Source organism: Equus przewalskii, chromosome 15 (assembly GCF_037783145.1).
Source record: "Equus przewalskii isolate Varuska chromosome 15, EquPr2, whole genome shotgun sequence".
NCBI lineage: Eukaryota > Metazoa > Chordata > Mammalia > Perissodactyla > Equidae > Equus > Equus przewalskii.
Window position 1 is genome coordinate 18,476,776 of NC_091845.1, and position 23,197 is coordinate 18,499,972.

A 23,197-nucleotide genomic window follows, 5' to 3' on the forward strand; every position below is an offset into this window, starting at 1 on the left:
TAGAAAAAATTTTGAAGGAACCATTATAATAAGTCTAGATTTTGCCTATAAAGGAAACACAGGTATCTAAAACTTGTTTGGTTTCTTTTAAAAAGATTGAGTTACCAAAATTCTTTGTGATGATATTGCATGTTTATAATAGAAGGTTAAAGTTTTAAAGCTGAGATCAAGATAAAATTGCCTGATGTAAAACAAGATAACAACTAGCCATGGTATAATGTTCTCTGACCGATAGAATCTGTATACCTGTATACCCAGCCCAGTAGTGCAAAACCACAACTGTGTTTTTGAGTCTGGCTCTTTTGTGCATAGGAAGAATTTCATTTTTCTTACTATTTAAGCGGGATCAAAGTGACTGCCCTCTAGAAAGAAGCGTTGTGTGTAAGACATTGGCATAGCTCTGCCAGAAGGTGGCGCCCTGACACCATACGTCTCGATCATTCCTTTGCTCTGAAGAGCCGGGCTGTAGTCACAATGTACCACATTCCAGGATTTTCCATAAGATGCCTCACAGCTGATCTTTAGAAATACCTGGATCCCTGAGGGTTTGCCTTCCATCTGACCACTTTACATCCTTGACTGAGCTGCCTTCTCTATGGCTGTACATTGAAAGTTGTCATTTCTTCCGGTTGCCTGGTTTCATGATGCCAATTTCGGAAGATAACATACCACAAAATAGGAACTCTAATCAAGCAGCCTTACTTATGTGTATGTGGTGATAGGGGAACTTCTTTCATAAAATAACATTTCTAAGGATGAATATTGAATCTATAATGAATATTGAAGAAAATAATTTTACTTGTTGGTGGTCTAAACTTATGGAAAATTAACTATCTTCCTTTCCCTTCTCAGATCCATCTGACAGTTCCCCTCTTTTGGGAAGCCATTTATTTAGACACTAAAGAACACCATTATGGAAGTGGAATCTTCTGTATAAAAACCTATCATTTGGGCTGGAACCAAGTTATAATTTTGACTGAAAACATAATAATTACCTTAGACAAAAGGTTTTACACTTGCTTCTGTGCGTGATGAGCCAACTAAATCAAGATGCGTGCATAGTAACACTTGATAGTCTCTCATATTGTCTGCTGTTGTGTTTTTGTCTTTGCTTAATAACATAGCTCTAAGAAAGGGTCTCATTCAGTCTGAAAGCTGGAGTCTGTTCACGGAGCTTCATTTTCTGACGGCTTGTTTTAGAATTTAGATGACAGTGTCACCCCACCTTGTTCTCACCAAATGTGGAGCCAGAGGGTCAGATTTAACAAGGCTTCCCTTTGATACCCCGAGAGCCGAGGGTTGCATCCTCCTTTCTTTCCAATGTTGTTTTTTATGCTTGTTACATAGTAGGCACACAGTAGATATTTGTTGAATGAATCGTTGCTAGATTAGATGTGGGAGAGACTGAAGGTAGAGGGAATACTTAGGGTCTTCCACAGTCATCAAGGTGAGCGGTGATGGCGGCCTGGATAGGCAAGTGGCAGGAAAGTGGGAGACAGGATGACTGTGCTCTGTTTGGGGGGCAGATTCCATAGAACCTAGGAACCAACAAGAAGATGCTTACTGAGAGTGGCTGGGACCCTGTGTAGAGGGCATCACTCTGGAATCCACTTCCCAGTTGAAGGTAGAAAGGACTTGGAAAGAGAGCTCTGGAGGGGAGTTGGCACAATCTTGGTCAGAGATGGACGTCAAGTGGAGAGATTGGTTCTATGGTTAAGAGCCCTACAGCAAATCAAGGCAGCTGTGGTTTGTGTCTGGCTTTTGCAACTTTAATCCAGTTCATGAAATCATAGCAAAGTTTCAGCAAAAGTTTCTAATGATAACCTGTTCCAAAGATGACGCGACTTGTGAATCACCTAACTGGACTTTGGTAGGGAAAGAGAAGAGAAGGTGGAGTACAAAGGGAACCTATGACATCATGCTTGCTCCTGAGAAATTGAGAGTCTGTCTTGGGAGACCAGACTTGCATAGAGGAGGCAAAACCCAAGCAAACTAAACAAGAAGAAAAGAAATGGCATAGCCTCAAAATGAGCACAAGAGTCGATGGAGAGATTCACAAGGGCTGCAGGGGATCGGTTAGGCGTCACGAAGAAAGCAAAGTCTTAAGATAGACAGATTTAGACAGAAAGAGAAGAGGCTCCTTTGGAAGGTGTGGCTGTGGTGGACAAAGGTAGAAATGGCCTCGAATATATGTGTAGGTGGTCTAAGGGGATGGCCCAGCTTGGGTGGAGGTGGGAGCTAGCAGGTGGGCTAGGCTGGGTTAGTGAGATGCTGAAATGAAAGGATGAGGAGGTTGCCCTTAATCCAGTCTACAACAGAAACCATTGTTGGGTGGGGGAAGAGCATGTTAAGGCTGTGTTTTAGGAGGATTACTCTGGCAACAACGCTGATATAGACTGGAGCCATGGTGATTAACAGTCGGCAGTCCTTGTCTTCAGCTCGGAGATCCTCAGTACCCAGAGTGAAACGTGGCACACCTCAACGTGGAAATCAGAAAGGGTGGGGGTTATCAGAAAGAAGTTTAAAAGGCCACGTTCAAGTTCAATCTTAATAACAGACTTTAAAAGAAAAAATGCAAGGGCTTCCCCTGATATTCTTTGTAACCCCCATTCCTATGGGCATGGGGTTTTCCAAACAATAAAAGAAATCTCCCACAATCAATAACAGTAACAACCACCACATAATATTAGCTAATACCCATTGGGCCTTCCGTGTCTGCCTCCATCTAGGCACTAAACATGTATTAAGTCATTTAATTATCACAACACCGTAGAGGGAGGTACTGTCCTTGTCTTTATTTTATAGGCAAGGAAATTGTGGCAGCGGGAGGTTCTGTAATTCGCCCAAGAAGATGCAGCTGGTGAGCAGCAAACCTGGATGTGAGCCAGGGAGTCTCCCCGGGTCCCCAGCTACTTTTTGTAATATAACAGAAGGTCTCTTTGCCCTTCATCCTCCCTGCTCCCAGGCATTGGGCATTTGGGAGGATGTCACTTGGATGCCACAATGTTGACATATCAGTGGCTTTTTTTTTTCTGACCATCTGTGGAGTCATTGGAATCAGGATAGTTCCAGAAAATCCAGTACTTGTGGTCATTCAGGTCTAGAGCGCCCACCCGAGAGCTTTACATCGATAGTGATAGATGCTTCTAGACGGTGTTAGGTGATGAGTTGGTGTGAGGACTCACCAGCAAGGCTGTGACTGCAGGGCAGGACTGAGAACCTGGGACCATGGTGGCACGTGGCTCAGACTCCAGGTGTGACAGCGACAGCCTGTAGCTGTGTGCATTACCAGCATCACCTGGGGCAGCTGGGGCTGTGCAGGCTTATGCCTTGGTCGTGAGGGTTCCCTAATCACACTGTTGAGGTTTTAAAGGCAAACTGGATGGCATCAGGACCACGTCGGTCTTGGTTCCAGGCACAGCAACCATACCCAAGACCTGTGTGTGTTTAAGGATGTAAGGCAGGAAGCATGCTATTGGAGGGTAGAAAGGTGTCCAGGAAACTCAGTCAAATTCTTGTTGAGCATAAGAACAAGCTGTGTGGTCATTTGTCCCTTTTGTGGTGTCGCTGGCCACTGGGAAACTTCTGTTTGCAGTTCCTCCTCACGCAGGAAGAGAGCTTGGTTTCAGTGATGTTAGTTAGGATGCTGCCACCTCAGCTTTTACCTCAGAAAACAGCAGGAAGTCTAACCAAGGAGTCACACAGCCACCATCTGGTCCTAGCCTGTCTGTGTTGTAAAAGGTTAGCTTACGTTGAGAACATTTCCACTGCCTTTCTACTGCTGGTATGAAAAGATAGGTTATAGTTAATAGCAAATCATTCATTGTTTTTGATGTAGCAATTAGGGAAAAGTACTCAAATGTTTACTTTACATTTTTCAAATATCTAGTTGGTTTTTTTTTTTTTTTTTGGTAAGGAAGATTTGCCCTGAGCTAACATCCATGCCAGTCGTCCTCCACTTCGTACGTAGGATGCCTCCACAGCATGACTGATGAGTGGAGTAGGTCCACACCCAGAATCCAAACCCACAAACCCCAGGCTGCCAAGGTGGGGTGCACAGAAGTTTAACCACTCGGCTGTGGGGCCGGCCCCGGGTTTGTTTCTTTTGAAAATTTTGAGTGAAAGCAGTGTTTAAACTCTTATCTCCTCTTTTAATACCTAGCTGCCAGCAATAATTTTGGTACACTGTACCACCAGCTGCCCTTACAAGACTAACCCCTGAGAGTTATACTTACCCCAGCAGCAAAGGCAAGGATCTCCTCAAGTTAATCAGGGCACAAATGGAGTCACCCATTGATGGGGCCTAAAGAAGGAAAGAGTGGTGTCAGGAGGATGGAGACAGGGGGACAAGTCTAGGAGGTATTTTCAGGTAAATTCACATTGATTTGCCACATCTGGAAAATGAGGGGAGAAAAGGTGTTTTTTGTGTTTTTATATAGGACAGAGTTAAATAACATGGGTCCCTGGCCTTACCTTTTCTGAGAGAACTTCAGAAGGAACAAGTCTCTCCCTGGAGGAGAGGAAGGAGTTGGAGCCCGGCAAGCTCAGAGACTGTCCTCTCTAACTCAGCATCTTCCCAGACCCTACTACCCTTTCTCGTCTCTCTTCAAAATCGACATATCACACCTACATCACTTCTTGCTCTGGGAAGGAGGCGGGGTTCTAAGGGGCTCCTGATGCATTCGACAAATGTCGGTGCCCATTATGGGCCCAGCGCTGAGCTGGTCTGAAGAGGTGCTATGCTTTCTCTCCTTCCTTATGCCCCAAAGATACTCATGGAGGCAAATCAGCTCCCATGTGTTGTCAGCATTGTAAGACTAGTTATGATGTAGTTGAAACAGGATTAACAATGAGTCAATAACTGTTTAAGCTGGGTGATGGGTACATGGGGTTTCATTACACTATCGCTCTATTATTATATATGTTTGAAATTTTCCATAATAAGAAATATGTTTTACAACTTCAGTAATCACCCTTCAACTCTTGAGCCTTTTGGATTTTGAGTTTTCTTAAATCTGGATGCACCTATAATGTCAGCAGTGATAATGAGGCATTTGCTATAGAAAAGTAGCTGAATGCACTGAAAATCTGATCATTCAGCTTCAAGATAATTTTCACGTATTTCCTCCCTACTGATAAATACACCGATAAAAGCAGGACCCAAACCCCACAGAAACAATTTCGCCATTGTACCTAACAGTTTTCTTGTCAAATGCATGTGTGTTACTGCTTTCCAAAAGTACTTCTTTTTTTCTTTCTGAGCATAAAGAGCAAACAGCACAGGGAAACAAATGTTTCTGAATGGCTGCGTTTAAGTTAATCAGATGCTTCCTTAAAGAAAGCAAAATAAACAAGCTCCAGACCCAAATACTCTGTGGTGTCTACCCAATTATTTTTCAGCTTGGAAACTAAGGCCCAGAGTGTCTATTAGTCACATTGTAACACTGTAGTCACCATATAATTTAGTTTATTTGTTAACCGCATCAATACACTTGTGAATCTTAAAACCCTCCCCGTTGCTTGGCCCACACGGTAATGGTTCTGCTGTGTGCTGTGGCAATATGGTGGGCCGGGGGGGAGACACTGTGTCATTGGTTACCTTCCTTGTCTGTACTTGGTAGTGCTTGCTGAGTTATTGAGTATATAGTAAAACCTCACCATGGCATGCTAATGTGAGGGAAAGATTGGTCATTTAATGACTTTTGAAGTAAAATATTTTTTTAAAATAATGTGGGGTTTGTGGTTTGTATCCTAATTTAACTTTTTAAATGAACTCTCTTACTAACTGTAAAAAGACATCTTTGTGTATTGAGGAAATTTGAATATGGATGATGTCAGATGAAATTAAGGAATTACTATTAATTGTGTTGGGTGTCATAATGGCATGGTAGTGTTTTTTTTTTTTTTAAGTCCTCTTGACTTAGAGCTACATTATGAAGTATTTGTGTATGAAGTAACGTGGTCTCTGGGATTTGCTTTAAAAGACCCCAGGAAATAAAAAGAATGGGGAGGGCGGGGTAGATGAAACAAGAGTAGCAAAAAGGTTGATAATCGTTCATATTGTGTTGGGTACATGGGAGTTCATTAAGTTATTCTCTCTACTTTTTTTTTTTTTTTTTGAGGAAGATTAGCCCTGAGCTAACTGCTGCCAAACCTCATTTTGTTGAGGAAGGCTGGCCCTGAGCTAACATTCTGCCCATCTTCTACTTTATATGTTTGCTTGAAGATTTCCACAATAAAATGATGATAACAAAACCAAGGATAGATAAATAGAACAATTAGAATAAAATTTACCCCTGGGAAGAAGTAGAATGGTTTAATTGGGCTGGAACTTTGAAGAGGCATCAACAGTTTGGAGAAGGCTCTTAAGTTGAATGGTGGGTACATGGGTATTTAATTTATTCTTTGTACCACATACACTGTGTGTGTGTGTGCATTACTCTGTATATATCATACATTCCACTTTATTTATTTTGAGAGAGATTAGCCCTGAACTAACATCTGCCGCCAATCCTCCTCTTTTTGCTGAGGAAGACTGGCCCTGAGCTAACATCTGTGCCCATCTTCCTCTACTTTATACGTGGGACACCTGCCATAGCATGGCTTGCCAAGCAGTGCCATGTCCGCACCCGGGATCCAAACCGGCGAGCCCTAGGCCGCCAAAGTGGAATGTGCACACTTAACCACTGCGCCACCGGGCCGGCCCCTTATACATTCCACTTTTAAAATGTTCATCTATATGGCACAGTTTTGTTTTTTCCAATACTTATCTTGACTATGACTTAGTAAAAGTCTTGAGGACTGTACTTTGATGAATCAACAATCCTTATAATTAACACATCAACTAAAAGCATATATATAATGCTGAAATTCTTGGGAGGGGGGAGAGCAGGGTATTTAATCAAGTAAAACATTGCTTTTGAGTACCAGCTATGGTTTCTGTCTTAATTAGATAGCTTTTCTTGAAGCTAGAACAATTCTTGAAAATCAGAGAAAGTGATCTGATCCTTAAGAAATGGAGAGAAAAACAACTTTGGTTCATGGCGGTCTTTCTTTGGAGCTTTATTTTGGTTGGTTGCCAATATCCTCACAGTCCACCTTGTTTTACATAACAACTCTCTGCCTTAAAAAGTAAGTCAGCCCAAGAGAAGTCCTCGCTTGTGTGCGTAAGAGACTTACATGTGGATGTCCAGTGCAGCCTTGTTTGTACAAAGGAAACAAACAGAGACATCCCAATTGCCCATCAGTAGCAGAATGGTTAAATAAAGTATGGAATTAAAAATAAGACAAATATATGTGCAACTAACAAGGAAAGATCTCTGAGATCGACTATTGAGAGAAAAAAGGAAGTCACAAAATACTACATAATGTTTGCCAGCATTTATGGAAAAAGACATCCATACCAGGCCGTATAGGTCTGTAAGTAAAAAGATCGGGAGGGCACACCCAGACAGCTGACAGTGGTTTCCTCTTTAAAGGGGAGGTGATCAGAGGAATTTTAGCTATATCAGGCATGTTTTAATTTTTTTTACAAGCAAAATATATTCGTGTATTGTGTAATTAAAAATTATATAAAAGGCAAACCACTTGCTGAGTGAATGTTGCTATTGAAAGGCGTTCTTAAGTCATTCTCTTTGTAAAGTGGTTGATTTTCTTTGATTTATTTGTTTTGTAATGCTGGGTTTTTGCCTATTTGGTTTTTGAAGAGTAAGCTGTATCTTGTATATTGTGGCATGTTAAGGAACAGAAATCATATTCTTGATTAAAATATATGTGTACGTTATAGTCTTTAGATGTTGTCTTTTTGGCATTGAATGGTACATGGAACTAAATAAATCAATAAGGTTACGTAAGTATCCTTAAAATAACACAGAAGAAAAAGATCACAGACAGGCAAAAATTACTTTAAAATGAAGCTTCTTAAAGAAGCTAAAGAATCATGTCCAAAACCAACAGCTCTTAAATAGTCCATTTCAATAAAAACAATTCATAAGCAGTTACCATGAAACTTTTTTTGCAAGTGCTATTTCAGAGGTTATAAATATTTCGCTTGATAAGTGTTATATGAGGTATTTGAGTTCCTTTATTGGTGTTTTGGATGAGAGCAAATGACCTTATGTAAGGCTGACATAGATTTTATTCCGATTTCTTCCCTGTATGTAAATGTGTCAGGGCTTTCCTGCTCTGAGCTTCATAGTTAAGCAAGGAAAGTGAGCTGTATTAGGGAATGGTGGATTTGGACATATGGTCAAAATTAGTTTTCTAGTGAGTAATATTAAAGATCTTTACTAATACAGACATAATGAAAACAGCCTTTTACTTTATAATTCTCTGATTTGATCTTTTGGTTTTATAGTAAGAAAACCTTACTATGAATTTAAGGTATTTGACAAACTTAAAGTACGGTGATGGTCAGTGGAGAAAGACTATATTGGTCAGGATTCTTTGGAATGCTTGTGTCAGAACCCCAGCCCAAATTGGCCTCAGCAGTAAACAAAACAAAACAAAGAACAAATGGCAATTCATTGGCTCAAGCAATGGAAAAATACAAGCATATCTAGCTTTAGGCTCAGCTAGATCTAGCTATTCAGATCTTGTCATCCAGCATGGGTCTGTTTCCATTTCTTCGTTGTGCCTAACTGTTGGCTTCATTTGGGGCCATTTCTTCCTACAAGGTGGTAAAAATGGTTGCTAGGATCTCTAGGATTGATCCTGTCAGCCCAGCGACCCCAGGGTAAAGCAAGTTCTTTTCTTGATAATTCTAGTGAAAAACTTAGGGCAGCCTTTCATTGCCCCAGTTTAGGACATGTGCCATTCCCCAACGAATCACTGATGCCAGAGGTTTGTAACAATCTGATTGGCCGGGCCTGAGGCACATGCTCGTCACTGGAACTGGTGACAGAGTCAAGTTCAGCTGGACCATATTGAGAGAAGAAGGAGGGATGGTTACCCAAGGGAAAATGAGGAGCTATTACCAAGAGAGGGGATATGGGGCAGGCAGAAAGAGATGCACATTACAGAGACACCAGGTATTTGAGCCTGCAGTCCATCTGGGTTCCCCAAGTGCTCATTTTGTGTGTGTGTGTGTATGTGTCTGTGTATACAAACGTAAGACACACACACGTCCTCCTCGTCTATGAGAGTGCTGTTTTTTGAGTGGGGTCATGCTCCAGTCATGAGTCCCACTCCACCAGCTTTGGAGATGCTGCTGAGATGATGTTTGCGCTTCCATGTTTTGGTTTCAGGGTCACATGCTCCATGTACACTAGGTCATGAGTATTGTTATTGTCTCTCTTTCCATTATTTTCTTCCATCAGGAACTAGGGAATTCTCCCATGTCACACCTGCCCTCCCATTTCCATGTTCTTCCTATCTCAGAAGGATAGGTAGGACGTAAGTGGTATGGAGAGACCTCAGGCATCACGCAGGCCCTTGAGGTCCAACCTGGGCTGGATAGGGAGCCTGAAGCTCCAGGAGAGGTCTCTCTGGGACCATGGAGAAGGTACTGAGTAGCAAGGGAGAGCCAAGGAGATAGGGACCCAGGACATACCCTCCCCTACCCTCTTCAGATTTTATTCTGTGTGAAATTTTGCATGAGAAGGATTTCCCAAGGTTTAAGTAACAAAAGAAAGGGAACCGCTTGTTGTTAAAGACGCCTCATCTTTCACCTTGCTGTAAGCTCCTGTGAAGGGCAGCTTTCTCACACCCCTCTGCGGTCCCAGATGGCTAAGAACAGCCCTGCACACATACACCCAGTGAGTACCCTTCGCTAGTGCTTTGGACAGTTGGCAAATCACATGTTTTCCAGAGCACGTTCAGGACAAGGGTCATAAAGGCAAGTGCTTCCTAGGCCATGGAAGCAAAGGACAAGGGCGAGGGAGGCGGGGCCCTGTAAGGAACACAGGCACACAGCCTGGCCTCAGACATCAGCCGCTGCTCAGCGCCGCCAGCTCCAGCCACCAGGAGATGTGAGCCTGCGGCTGCCTGCGCTTCTGCATTTTTGCAAGAGAAGACAGAAAACTGGGCTTTTCTTTGAAATGTTTTGGTTGCTTAGTGTTGGAAACCAATTAAGAAGTTTCAGAGATCCTTTGAAATAGCCGTAGGGGCCACATAGGGCCGGGAAAGGGGATTCTAGGATGAGAAAGCGTGAGAAACACTGGTTGAAGGTTTCTTCACTGCCAGGTCTCAGAATCTCTGAGATTGCCCTTTGCAGTGGTTTGTGTGTTTTTCTTTTGTGGGGAGAGGGTCTGGAGAGGCTTATAGTGGAGGCAGGGGTCCCCAGATTCATCTGTTGCTAAAACCGTGGAGCATCTTGAGAGACTCTTGGAACACTGGATCTCTGGTCTAATCAAGAACCTTTCAGATGAGGTTTTGTTCTTCCCAATAACTGGGACTCCACCTGAATTAACAGCCTCCTGTCATGACCTCACCCTTGCAGTTTAAAAATCCGTGTTTGAGCAACTGTGCAAAGCCCAACCAGCAGTATAAATTTGCGTCCTTGCACATGGGCTCCAAGAAGCAAGTTTATGGCAGGCAGAGCCAGCTCAGAACCCAGGAGAGGGGTGAAAAGCATTCAGACATCAAGATTCCCCTCCTTGCTGCTTGTTCCGTGGGGAGACTGTGAAACGGGCCCCTGGTGAACCATTGAGTCATTTATAGGCTAATCTTAGTGCCGTCCCTGAAGTAGGAATGACATGGGCTGCCGGAATTCCTCCTAAGCACCCCGGAGAAGATTTCACTGATTGAAAGGGTGAGTTTGTGTAACGTGAGCAGGAGCCCGCGTGGTGCCAGGCTTATGCAGGCTGCCTGCCGGGAAGCCAGAGGGTCGTCACATGGGAGCCTGAGCAAACAGCGCTGTTGGGAATCGCCACCGCCTCCCCAGCTTTCCTGGAGCTTGCTGAACTGACCCTGAACTTGAAGAGCTTGCCTGGCAGGATTTTAGTGGCTCCTGAGACTGTCGCTTCAGCCTGAGAGGGGCAGGAGAGGGAGGTGCCTGTAAGGACTCTTGTAGCTGCACTTACCTCTGGCCAGGGAGTCCTTGGACGCTGTTTTCTTTGGCAGCCGACTGGGCTGGGTCACTTGAATTCCTTTGAGGTTTGTGGGTGCAGAGACCTGTGGCCACTGCCCGCGTTCCTTGTTGGGGAAGGCAGGCATGGCTTCTGCGGTGGTGTGCCTGCCCAAGAAACAGGCCTTTGCTGGAAAGGTGGTTTTGGTCTGAATGAACTTTAACATCAGCCTGTTCTCCCTTAAGTGGAATTTCATGCTGATTCAGCAGTAAAGTAAACGCTGTACCCCTAAATTTTGCTGACTTTGCTCACATTTGAATTTATAGCTACAGAGCTGATGAAGAAAAGAGCCTTTGGTACAAATGTGGCCAAGAGATGTTGCCCCCCATCTGCCACTCTGGAGGGTACAGGTGCTCATGCCGAAAGGGGGAGGAACCGATCTTGCAGTGAAGGATGAGAGAGGCCCAGAGTCTTTGTCAGCTGAGTGGAGCATGGATCTGAAAACCTTTAGGATGTGCTGGTTTTACATAAGCAATCCTAACAAGGCCCCGGGTTTTCTCTCCCTGGGTGGGCTGGAGGGGCCCTGGGCTTCCATGTGCAGCAATGACCCTTGGTCCCTGAGATGGGAGGGTCATTGTTATTTCAGCAGTGCAGAGCGTTCTGTAAGGGGCTCTCCCTGTAAGCCCTGGAAAGGGAGGCAGACTGCTGCTTACTGGTCCTCACAGGGGTGAGGTGTGTCCCTCCAGGGCTGCAGGTGTGCTGGGGCATGAAGATGAAATTAGTTGTTTGGAAAAAGTAATGTCTTTAAGGTTCTGCAGGGAGGATAGTGCAAACTAAAATCCTTTTCTCCAAGGATTTTTAGTCAATTCATAGGTTCGCATATGAAGAGATGTGATCATGAGTAACGTGGCTGATGCCACAAGCTGCTCATGAAACCGTATTCTTACTTTGTAACCACATCTGTGGGTTTAGATACATGGGAAACATTCCGAACCATCACTGCTGCGGGCACCTCAGGAATATTGGAAACTGCCCATGAGTCCAGCTAGGACAGCCTCAGATATTGTACTTAGTCTTCTGTGGTGCAGCTTCAAGAAAGCCCTTATCTCACACTCTGGAACAGCGTCTGACACCGTGGGGCAGAGGGTTTTATTGAACAGAAGCTGAGTGTCTGCTCTGTGCTGGATGCTGGGGATACAGTGGCCAACAGGATCAGCCTCATGATTCGCAGGGGCCAGTGCAGACTGAAAATATGGGGCCCCGTTGTTTGAAAAAGCAGGAAAAAAGTGTCGTGAAAGGCCCTAAAATCTCAAGCTTTTTCTCGTCTTCTGTGGTCCCTCTGTCTACCTGTCCTGGTGTTTTAATTTGCTGTTTAATGTCCTGCTCCCACAGGCATGGAGCTACTCACAGGACAAGTCCAAGGGTAGACCCTCACAGGCTTTGAGGGGCCCTACTCCACAACAGGGCAGACACACAGCCACCACTGCCAGGGCCCCCTCCTGCCAGTCGCCTGCCCAGTGCCCTGTGTGTCAACCAGGGGAGGGAAGTCAAGCCAGGCATCTCCCCGTTTCACGGGCCCACAGCCCTGATCCACAGCCAATGGGCGATCCAATATGCCAGGATGTACTCAGTCCACCGAACACACTGTGGAATGGCCAGCCCAGGGAGGGGACAGCCACCGCCATACCCCACCCCAAGATGCCACAGACACACACAACTGACTCCAGCCCTCCTGTTCCCAGTCCCCACCAAGGATGGAGGTCATTAGCAGAGGCAGGGAGAAGAAGGCCAGGAGAGCCCAGGGGACTAGTCTGAGCTGAGTCTCCAAGCCCCAGCACATGCTCCATTGTTCCATCGGGTTTCACTTACAGAATGCAAATTCCAAGGTAAAATTATGAAGAATTTCGAGACAGTGACCACAGAGCATTAAACCCCAAGCATGGGGCCCTTGTGAGTGCATGAAGCCAGGCCTACAGGTTAAAAAGAAAAAGACAGTCAGGAAGACACCCACACCCCCTCCACTGAATATAATTTCTACTATGGTAAGAAAGAAGAAGGAGCCCAGGGCAAAGAAAGACCAAGGAAGGTGACAGACTTTTAGAGATCGCAGGCAGGCAGCCTATTGGATAATGGGTCATTTAAACCAAGACCCAAACAATGAGAAGGTGGCAGCCAAGGGAAGAGTGGGGAAGAGTGTTGTTATAAGCACAGCATGTGCAAAGGCCCTGAGGCCAGAAAGAGCTTGGCTTCTTGGAGAAACTGAAAGCAGGTGTTGTGGCTGGGGCTTGAAGAGTGACAAGGAGAGCAGCATGGGAGAAGGTGGGAAAGAGTGATAGAGCTATTTGGGGAAAAGATAAGTTTTGTTCCTCATGTCCCTCTTTTCCTTTAATGGTATCTGTGTCTCCTACACCTCATTCTCTTGAGTTAATTCCTGACTAAAGGCTCAGCTTTTTTACCCCAAAAAGATTTAAGAGAAAAATTTAGGTTATAGTTCGTTTCCTTCAAAGGAGGATTTCATCCAGTTGCTAGAGGACCTTTGCTGGCAGATGTGTTGATAATTAATCTAAAAATCAAACCACATTTCCTGCCTTCCATTTGCCCCCATGAAATATAAAAGCCTAATGCCCCCATCATGACCTTACTGAAAAGAGCTTATCTCAGATTGGCGGGAATCAGTCTACAGTAGCCGTGTGATGTGTTTTTGTCTGCGTGCTGCTGTGAGGTAAGAAAAGGGTTTCTGGGGTTCTCATTAGGTGGTGTTTCTGGGAGGCCTTGCTGTGTTGTGGCCTCAAAAGCGAACACTTTTAAGTAGTGAGCCGTAGAAGGCCCTGCTTCTGGCAGTGAGTGAGAGGTCGCTGGAAAGGTCAGATAGGTTCCAGAAAGTTTCTGCACTTGCCTCAAATACCTATACAGAAATTATTCAGCTTAAACAAGGGCCATTTTTAGCTACTTGCAGAAATTCAAGATTGTGAATGTTTTGGCTGTTTAATGGGGGCACATTTGTTCTGAATTTGCAAAAAAGATAGTTTTCTTTTCAGCCAGAGAAGAAAGCTTGGGTGTCGTAAGAGAGGAGAACTTGGAAGTGGCCCAGACGCTCTCAGCAGTAACGAGCTGGGATCAGTAATTGTGACGTCTCCATCTTGTATGTTATAATGGAGGGATTAGTCTGGCTCTCTGAAAACAGAGAAGGCAGCCTTCCCCTGGGAGTTGCACAGAGTGAATGTATAAAATTACAATGTAGGTTCCTCTGCTCCATTTTGTTATTTAAGTACTTAAGGTATGGGTGATATTTTTCCAGTTGTAAGTAATCGTTATCTTCTTCTTAGAGAAGAACGTGACCTTCTAATAATATGACACAGAATTAAATGCTACTGAAATTCAGTAAAACAAAGTTTTTTGTGAGAAAGTGCCTTGAATTTCAAAACTTGAAACTGTCACTTAGGAAACATCTCTATGAGCTTAAAGATATTGAAGTTATTGAAAAACAGTACAGCAGGTTAACATATATTCTTCCCTTTTCAAAGTCAATATTGTAGAATCTTTAAATTATATTTGCTATGAAAATCCATTTGATTCCCATGTAGATGGGAAATTTTGAATATTTGGATGTTTTAACCAGTTTATTGGTGGCAAGGGGGAAGAGTATGAAATACAGTGGGTGTCAACTTTGGAGCAAAGACATTTTAACTACACAGGGCACAATTACCTTGTAATAGACCATAGGTTTAAAACTATTTCTTAGGTTGATTTATTCATATCTTTCCAGAACCTTCAAAATATTTGCTTTGCCTGATATGAAATAAACATCTGACCTTTGACACATCTGATGATAAAGTTTAGATGCTATGTATGCCAGTCTGCAGCTTCACAAATAATCAAAAACCAAAATATCTAGTCAGCTCTGCCTCCCAGTGGGGCCAGTGCTACACTGAGGAAACTTTCATGGACTGGATAAATTAAATGTAGGGCTTTTTCTTATTGTGGCAAAATATACATAACCTGGCACTTGCCATTCTAACCATTTTACATTCACACTGTTTGTTGTGCAACCATCATGACTATTTCCAAAATGCTTTCCTTACCCCAGACAGAAATTCTGTAACCAATAAGCAAATGTGGCTTTTTTTTCGTTGGTTGGTTTCCTGAGGTCGTTTTCAGTTTTTTAAAAATCACACTGATTGACCCAGTGATCTTTTTCTTTCTACCTCATGCTCCCCTCCAGTCTGAGGGTGCCCTGCCAACTCTAAAGCCATGGAAATTCCCAGTGGTATACTTGTGCCTGGATTGTGATCCCACCCCCCCATCCATGGGCCCTTACACAGGCCATAGAATTGGCAGTTATTGCCCATTAGAGTCAGATTCAAGCTGTTGACCCAAAAGCAAGCCATTCTCAGCCACTGGCATCTCCCAGACCCTACCGTCTGGTAATGTGCTTATTATTTTTCTGTTTCCCTCTCCACACACGTCTGTCCTTGCAGTGTGCTGTTTCCCAGCTTCCTGTCAGCTTGATCCACTTACCTTCCTCTGATGAAGATAAAGTTTTTTTGCACAAAAGCTGCTCAGCCGCATCTCATGCTGTGTGTTGGCAAGGGCATTGGTAATAGCTTTAAAATTCACTTAAAGAAATTGGAAACAGTGAGTCACGTGCAATCATTGCCAGACATGTTGTTAATTACTTGATAGAGATGCTACACGGGCCGCCTTTTGGTTGTAATTAGAGGTTTTTATCATCCTTGCCTTGCCTGTAAGTTTTTCCAAATTTCTTTCTGAACATTACAAGTGGAGACAGATAGGTTAACGCACATCAGATTACCTGCCAATTTCCCTGAAATTAACTTATTTAATTGTCATCCTTTGCACGCTAGCTACATTTCTCTGAGTGTCTGCATTAAAAAAGCCATTTTTCATGGTCTTATAGTATAAAATGAACATTTCCTGCTACCAGTGAGTTTGGACTTGACAACGACCTCATTCAGGAAGTTGTTGGAAGATTAAAATACTACCACCTATCCTAAAATTAGAACTTAATTCTTTGTGATGCAGTCAAACTGTATTTGACTTTGAAGCTGCCCGACGTTTAGTAGCCAGATAGTGGTAGGAAAACTCCTTCTACATGGAGAATCTGAGTTAGGAGCAGTATCTAAACCACTGAGAAATCCTCCTGTCATTGAATTCTGTAAGGGTCTCATTCCTCAAAGAAGTAAAGAGAGTTTGGGGAAAGTATTTCTTATTCCATGAGGAGGAGGATGCTGTTAAAAATTAAATTTATTATTAAATGATTCTTCCTTATCCTTCTTTTACAAGTCAGAGAACTGAGACCCATAGAAAGCTCATTTTAAAAACCCATGTATATTTGTTGGAAATTGGGAAAAGGAAGAAAGGTGAGACTATATGCCTCTTCTGGCTTCATTTTAAAGTTAAGTTCACTCCTATTTTAATCTCATCTCACTCCATCAAGGGGAACGTTTGCTCACCCTCTTTCTAGGTGCCTCCCTTTCTGCTCACAAAGGAAATGCAACCCTCCTTTATACCAGCTTCTCAGACCTTACTATGCAAACAGATCAGCTGAGGATCTTGCTGCGGTGCAGATTCCAATTCATTTACTCTAGACAGGGGCCTGAGATGCTGCATTTCTCCAACCCCACGGGTGATGCTGATGCTGCTGGTCTGTAGACTATACTTGGCGTCACAAGGCTCTAGACTTCACTCTTTTCCAAGGCCACACCTTCTTCCCCTTGAAGGTACTGCCTCATCTCTCCTTTCTCTCTCTCTCTCTCACATTTAATACTAGTTATCTTGAGAGAGCAATCCTTGCTTTCTTTTCTGACTTTCTGCGTCACAGTCTGGCTTCCTCCCTCAGCGCTCTGCTGTAGCTCTTCTGGCAAAGGGCAGTGTAGGACCTTTCTGCCATCATATCCGGCAAGTACTGTCAGTTCTCACCTGGGTCCTTTGGGGCATTCGACCAACCACTCCCCTTCATTGGGAAATGATCCTCTGACCTCCTCGGGAGTGCTCCAGCCAGTCATGACTTATGCAGCTCCCAAATCAACATGCCCCTCTCCAGAACCCAGATCTGCATTTCCGCCTATCTCTGGGACATCTCTGCTCCAGTGTTGAGGAATCTCAAACCTAAGGCATATAAATCCAGACTGCTCCTGCTCTCCCTCCTCCTCCTCCTCCTCCTTACCCTCCCAGTCTTACTTAACATCATCGTCATCCTCCCAGTTGCTCAAGTTAGAAACCTGGGAGATGTTCTGGACTCTCCTTGCTCACCCACCTGTCAGTGCCTGGAGTTCTGACTTCGTATTATCTCTCATATCTGTTCCCTCCTCTGCATTTCCAGCCCAGGCCCCCCCACCCCCAGTCACCTTTGCCAGGACTGTTAGGCCTTCTTCCTTATTTCCTGCCTCCCCTCAGTTTTCTCCTTTCTCCATTCCTTTTCTTATACTACCTCTGAGCATTAAAATTTTTCTAAAATCCTGATCTGATGTATGTTTTCCTTATGAAAAAAGTTATACTGCCTATCAAATAGTTCTAGTAACTTAGCCTGGCCTTCAGGACCCTTCCCAGCCTCTCCCAGCCCCCACCTACCTCTCTAGTTTCTGCTCTAGCCCAAACTTTACATGCTGACCATGCCGTGTCCCAAGTATGCCTGGGGATGTCCCGCTTCCATGCCTTTGCATCCACTGTCTCCTCCGTCTGGGATACCCTTCCCAGCTTTGTCAACTCATCTTTTAACTGATGGGGTTGCACTTTTCATTTCCAGGAAAGGGACTAAGAGAATTCACTTTCTGTCCATCCTCTGAAAACAAATCAGGGAAAAGCAAAAACAGAGGGTGTTTCACTATGACCTCTGAAGCATAAGCAGGTCATAGTTCACAGGTATCATTCATGGTCAGCTTTTCCACCAAATTCTTGATTAAGCTGTTGTTCCAAGAAAGCAGGCCCCAAATGGTTAGTAGACACAGTTATATTTGTGACTTCATCCTAAATCCTTCCACATTGTTCTGTGTAGCTCTGTGTTGTGAATAGCATGATCAACCAGATTATCGACCTCACTTTATAGCATATGCAGTTAACTTATTTTACCTCCATACTTGACTTTTAAAGAATAAGTGAATATGTATTGGCTTAATTACATGACAGCCACTTTGCCCAGATAAGAGAGAGTGACAGGAAACTTGAAATAGCATTATGATAGTTTGCATGATAGCAGCTGGTAAACTAAAAAATAAATTTATCCTCCTCTGTAGTGAGCCCAGGGCACATTTCTTCCCTGGGGTGACCGACAGCCCTGTGAAGACGTGGTTGACAGAGCATCCCAATGGCAAAAGTGCATCCAGCTGAAATGCTTTGTGTTAACTGCTCTTTCTCAAGTCTTCATTATGTTGACTTTATAAGTGGGAAAAAGTGCGTTCGAGAAGGAACATCTTGGTGGCTTCTTATGGACTGCTTTAAAATGAAGCTGTTCCCTCAAGGCTTGTAGATTTTTCTTGATAACATTGTCCCTTCTGTGTGCTTTGATCAGCCTGGCTGCCTGGTACCTTTGTGACAATCACAGCCATCTTTTCCTCTTTAATTGACCTCCTCTGAAATAGAAAGTTTCAGCTCTACTCTGGATTATGAAGCGAAGACAAGGCATGCATGTTTGGTCTTTTCTGTTTTCTAACGCCCAAGAGTGTTAATTTACCATAAAATAAGAACCATCAATAACAATTCCCTTAGCCCTGTGGTACCCAAAGAAAAATCATGCCTGGGTCATGAGGAAAGTTGGAGAGCTGTGTTTACTTTGGATTGACCCAGGTCATGTAGGATAGCTTCTGAATCGGCCCTACTGAAAGACAGGACGTGGTGTAATCTAAGAAACAGTGCACTTCAAGACCCCCTTAGTGCTGTATTTCTATGTAGTGGTGTCATGTGGCAACGCAAGGTCCTTTACTTTTATTGTGTCCCAGACCAGCCCTGTGCACGTCCTAGGGCACTGCCCCACTCTCTGCAGTGTCTTTAAGTACTTAATTGAGCTTTCTCAAGAGAATCCCGTAAGAGACGAGAGCTGTCTCTTAGTATATTCCATGGCTTCTTTAGGGTGCATGGTGTTTTTTAAAAATAGAGCTGAAGAGGGCTGGCCCCGTGGCGGAGTGGTTAAGTTCGCGCGCTCCGCTGCAGGTGGCCCAGTGTTTCGTTAGTTCGAATCCTGGGTGTGGACATGGCACTGCTCATCAGACCACGCTGAGGCAGTGTCCCACATGCCACAACTAGAAGAACCCACAACGAAGAATACACAACTATGTACCGGGGGGCTTTGGGGAGAAAAAGGAAAAAATAAAATCTTTAAAAAAAAAAAAAAATAGAGCTGAAGACTGTTAGTGATGTTTAAAGGAAAAAAGCAAAGCCTCAAATGCTTTAAGGAGCCAGGTAGTAAATATGTGATTTGGCCATTCTGACAAGCCTAGCTGAGCGATGGCCACTGTGGCCAAGTGTCAGAGGGTGTGTCCATCTAAATAGTCCACTATTTTTTTTTTTTTTGAGAGAGAGAGTGAAGCATTGAGACTCTCCAGTGGATCCATCTCCAGTGAGTTCCAGCTTCATCACCCTTTCTGAGGGCTTTCCTCTAAGGATCTGTGTTGCAAATCAAAATGTGTTTTCTCTTACAAACAGCATTGTGACAATCTCATGAACTAGACTTGTGATGATATTAATGTAATTGCTCTTGAGATAAATTATGAATTCAGTACAATTAAATAGACACCTTTCTGTGAAAAAGGAACTTAAGGGGAGCAACTCACTTCTCCGTGCTCTCATCCCATACCTGCGCAGGCGTGACTATCAATCACCGCCGGCTTATCCTCAGAGTCCACCTGTGGCTTCAGAGTGTTCTCAGTGTAGTGTCACTCCAGGCGGCCACTACCAGTCAGTAAGAGTTACCCTTAATGTTGAGAACGATTTGCCATGCTTGGATAATAGAAGGAACATGGTTGGAATTCAGAACACCTGCGTTTAGTCCTGATGCCACCACTAGCTAGCTCTGTGGGTCTGGTCAAGTCTTTGTCAGTCTTCTTAGGCCTTCCTGTTCTCTATCAAATGAGGGAGGTGGATTGGATAATCTCTGATGTCCCTTATATTTTTTAAATTACACTCTAAATTTTATGAACAACCTGTTCATTAATTTGAATATTTTCTTCCATTTTTTTTTTTAAGGGTAAGAAATGAGAATAGGCACTTTGCTGCTTCTGAGCTCAGTGGGTGTCTGTGTGTCCAGCTCTTCGTCCTGGAGGAGATAGACTCCTATCATCAAACCTTTTTATTAAGTTTAGTTGATCATATTATCTCTGTTCTTTATTATTTTAAGGTAAGAGGAGAAGATTATTCTCCAACGTGGCACACTCCTGGATGGGCACGATGACCCGTTTACCCTCTGGCACGTGTAATCACCATACTTAGGCCTTGTGTCAGAGGGCTCAGAGCCGTGGGAGAAGCCCAGTAAGAATGAGAAATCTGTATGCCTAATGGTGAAGAGCACAGGTTTCAGGGTCAGGACAGACTGGGGCCAAATCCCAACCTTTCCATTCAGTAGACCGTTGTGACCTTGGGCAGATCACTTACCCAAACCCTAATTCCCTGGCTATAAATTAAGACCATGAGTGCCTAATCCTCAGGGGCATTAGAAGTAAACAAGATAGTGCATGTAAATAAGCAATCAGTAACCCCAAGAAAGTAAAGTACAGAAGCTGCTTGTCCTCTTATCATGCTGGAGAGAAAATGTTGTGGAACATGTGGTTAAGAAATCCAGGGATCCAGGGGCGGCAGCCACTATCCACATACTGAACTGAGAGCAAGGGCGTGGAGTGGGACAGCATTTCTTTCGGCTGAGCCATCACCCAGTTGTACAGCTGTGCTGGGCATGCAGCTCGAGGAAGGGAAAGTCCCTACTCTTAAGGAGCACAGGTGCTGTGGGCGGAGAGAGGTGGAACTATCAGCCGTCCTCAGTGGTCCCAGTGCTATTAGAGAAGCAAGCACGGACTGTGGCTAACAGGGCAGGGAGGCGTCAGGGGAGAGCTTTCGAGGTCAGACTTGAAGAGCTGAGTAGAGGCAGTGTCCAGGGAAGAACAGAGCAGAGTAGGTCTTTCAGCATGGTTTAGAAGAGAGCTCAGCTAAAATTAGGAAGCGTTGCCAAGCGGAGGCCCGCATGGGCAGAGGACCAGGCACTTGAGCCTGCTTGCCTGCATCTTGCACAGACGCCGGTTCAGCAGAGGCAGAATACGGAGGGTCGACGGGGCTCTCGGCAGCACAGCACCACATCGCAAAGGGCTCGTGGGCTGCTCAGCTCCGAGAGATTTGAAGTCTTCTGGACTTTATAGCATGTTGGCCACAGTTTTGACAACAGTGGCTTCAGCCATACCAGACCTCAGGCTGGCCTTCATGCCCCAGTGGTTTGAGGATTAGGGCCCTCTCTGGCGGGCAGTCCCAACAGCCAAGGGCAGACGCGGCTTGTCTGGTGAAGAGAAGTATTAATAGAGTTATTAATAGTTAGACCCGGGCCTCAGGCCTTCCCCTAAAGATGGTGTTTTGAACTTCTCCGTAATTGGATTGCCCCCAATAAAATCACATTACGAACAAAAGGGCTTATTGGAACACCTGGTGCCAGCGTCTGTATTGGAAATTGTATTCCAGTGCACTACACTGTCTCTTACACCTAACCTAATTTCCTTCTCTTCCTCCCATCCTCTACCCCTCCCACTCAGTCTGTCCCTCCAGCTTCCCCAAATAATACCACCACGCACAGCCATGTAGGAATCACGGCTCTTTTTTAGAAAACATATGAGAGCCCACAACATTTGTGAAGGCTGAGCTGAGCTCCCATGCAATGAATTGGGAGCATGGGCATGGGCAGGGTAGGGGGGGAGACAGGGTTGCTTTGGGTTGCTCCATCCATCTAGTTATGCTGGTTGAAGAGGGGAAAGGGGAAAGACTTGGGCCCTTTCGTCAAAGCTCTCATTACAAAGACCATTTCGAAGCACTTCCCAGTGGCCACACAAATGGTGATCAGCATCTCAGGCTGAGCCCACGCGTGGATCTCAGGTTTGAGCAATTCCAACAGGTGCCTGCCTGGGGCTACAGCAGGCTGGTGGATGACTCCCCCTTGGTGTTCTCAGAGAGCTACTGGATGTGGCCAAGCTGTGGAGGGAAGGTGGAAAGGGAGCTCACCTGGTCGACTGTGGGAAAGTGTACGCTGGCAGAAAGGAACCCCTCCTCGAAGGAGAGGCGCTCCAGGTTGGGTTCTGCTAATTGCTCCCTTCACGATTTGAACATACTGAAAAACAGAATTTAACTTTTCGTCCTTGGGGCCCAAAGAGCATGGATTCTCTCAGTGGCAGTTTTATTTGAAGTTGCTGGGTTACTTTGATATATAATATTAGTATCATAAAGAAATGAGATCTTAAGACGCCAGGCCCTTTTTCAAGCTGCCTGAGCTCAAAGGAGCAGAGAAGTCTTGAAGGTAGAATAGGATTCAGGCTACATTTCTTCTTTTCCCATCCCACGAGTGCTCATGAGAAGTAAGTCTTGATAGTGAACAGATGTTCATTCAGGGGCGAATTATATAGAACCTAAGGTTCTGCTCCAAAGATAAAAGCTGTATGTTCATTAATCAATTCTATAAGACTTGGTCGAAATGGATTTTTAAAGCAATATCAGCATGCAGTTTCTGTTAATCCGTGTTAATCTTTTAGAGGTTATAACCCCAGCTGAGATCCACTGAAGAAAAAAGGCAACATTGGTCAGAGGGCTGGACCTCTCTTGGACTGTTTAAAATTCTCCAACTACTCCTGAACCCAGTAGCCAAAACTTTTAAGTTCCAGTTTCTCTGCAGGTTCAGGATTTAGTCACAGTAACAAACATTTACCCTTCTGTGTTTTGATTTTGTCTTAAAGATAACCATGAGTTAGTGACGCCGGGCAGCATTTAGCCAGTTCCATGCTCTAAATGTCATTGGTATTCAATAAATTTTTGCACCAAATAAAAAATCTTGATTTGTTATCAGCTTTTTGGAGGCTCATGAGTCCTTGCTTTCCTGATTTGGGGATGTTTGAGAACACTTTTGGAGCATTAGGAAATACTATTGGCTCAGTCAGCAGCCCACACAAAGAGGATTTTACTGTGCATCATCCAAGACTGTGGACAATCTGGGAATT

General features: G+C 44.3%; 1 protein-coding gene across 4 annotated transcripts in view; it reads left to right on the forward strand.

The window, feature by feature from the left end:
* The window catches only part of PDZRN3 (PDZ domain containing ring finger 3), a 234,301-nt gene that overhangs the window by 123,194 nt on the left and 87,910 nt on the right, over window positions 1-23,197 (forward strand). The window contains exon 1 of one of the 4 annotated variants that reach the window (XM_070576774.1): window positions 10,493-10,750. The exons of the other annotated variants lie outside the window; for them this stretch is intronic. The gene's annotated coding sequence lies outside the window, so the exon portion shown is untranslated. Of the gene's footprint in view, window positions 1-10,492; window positions 10,751-23,197 lie in introns of those variants that run through there. 4 annotated transcript variants of the gene reach the window in all.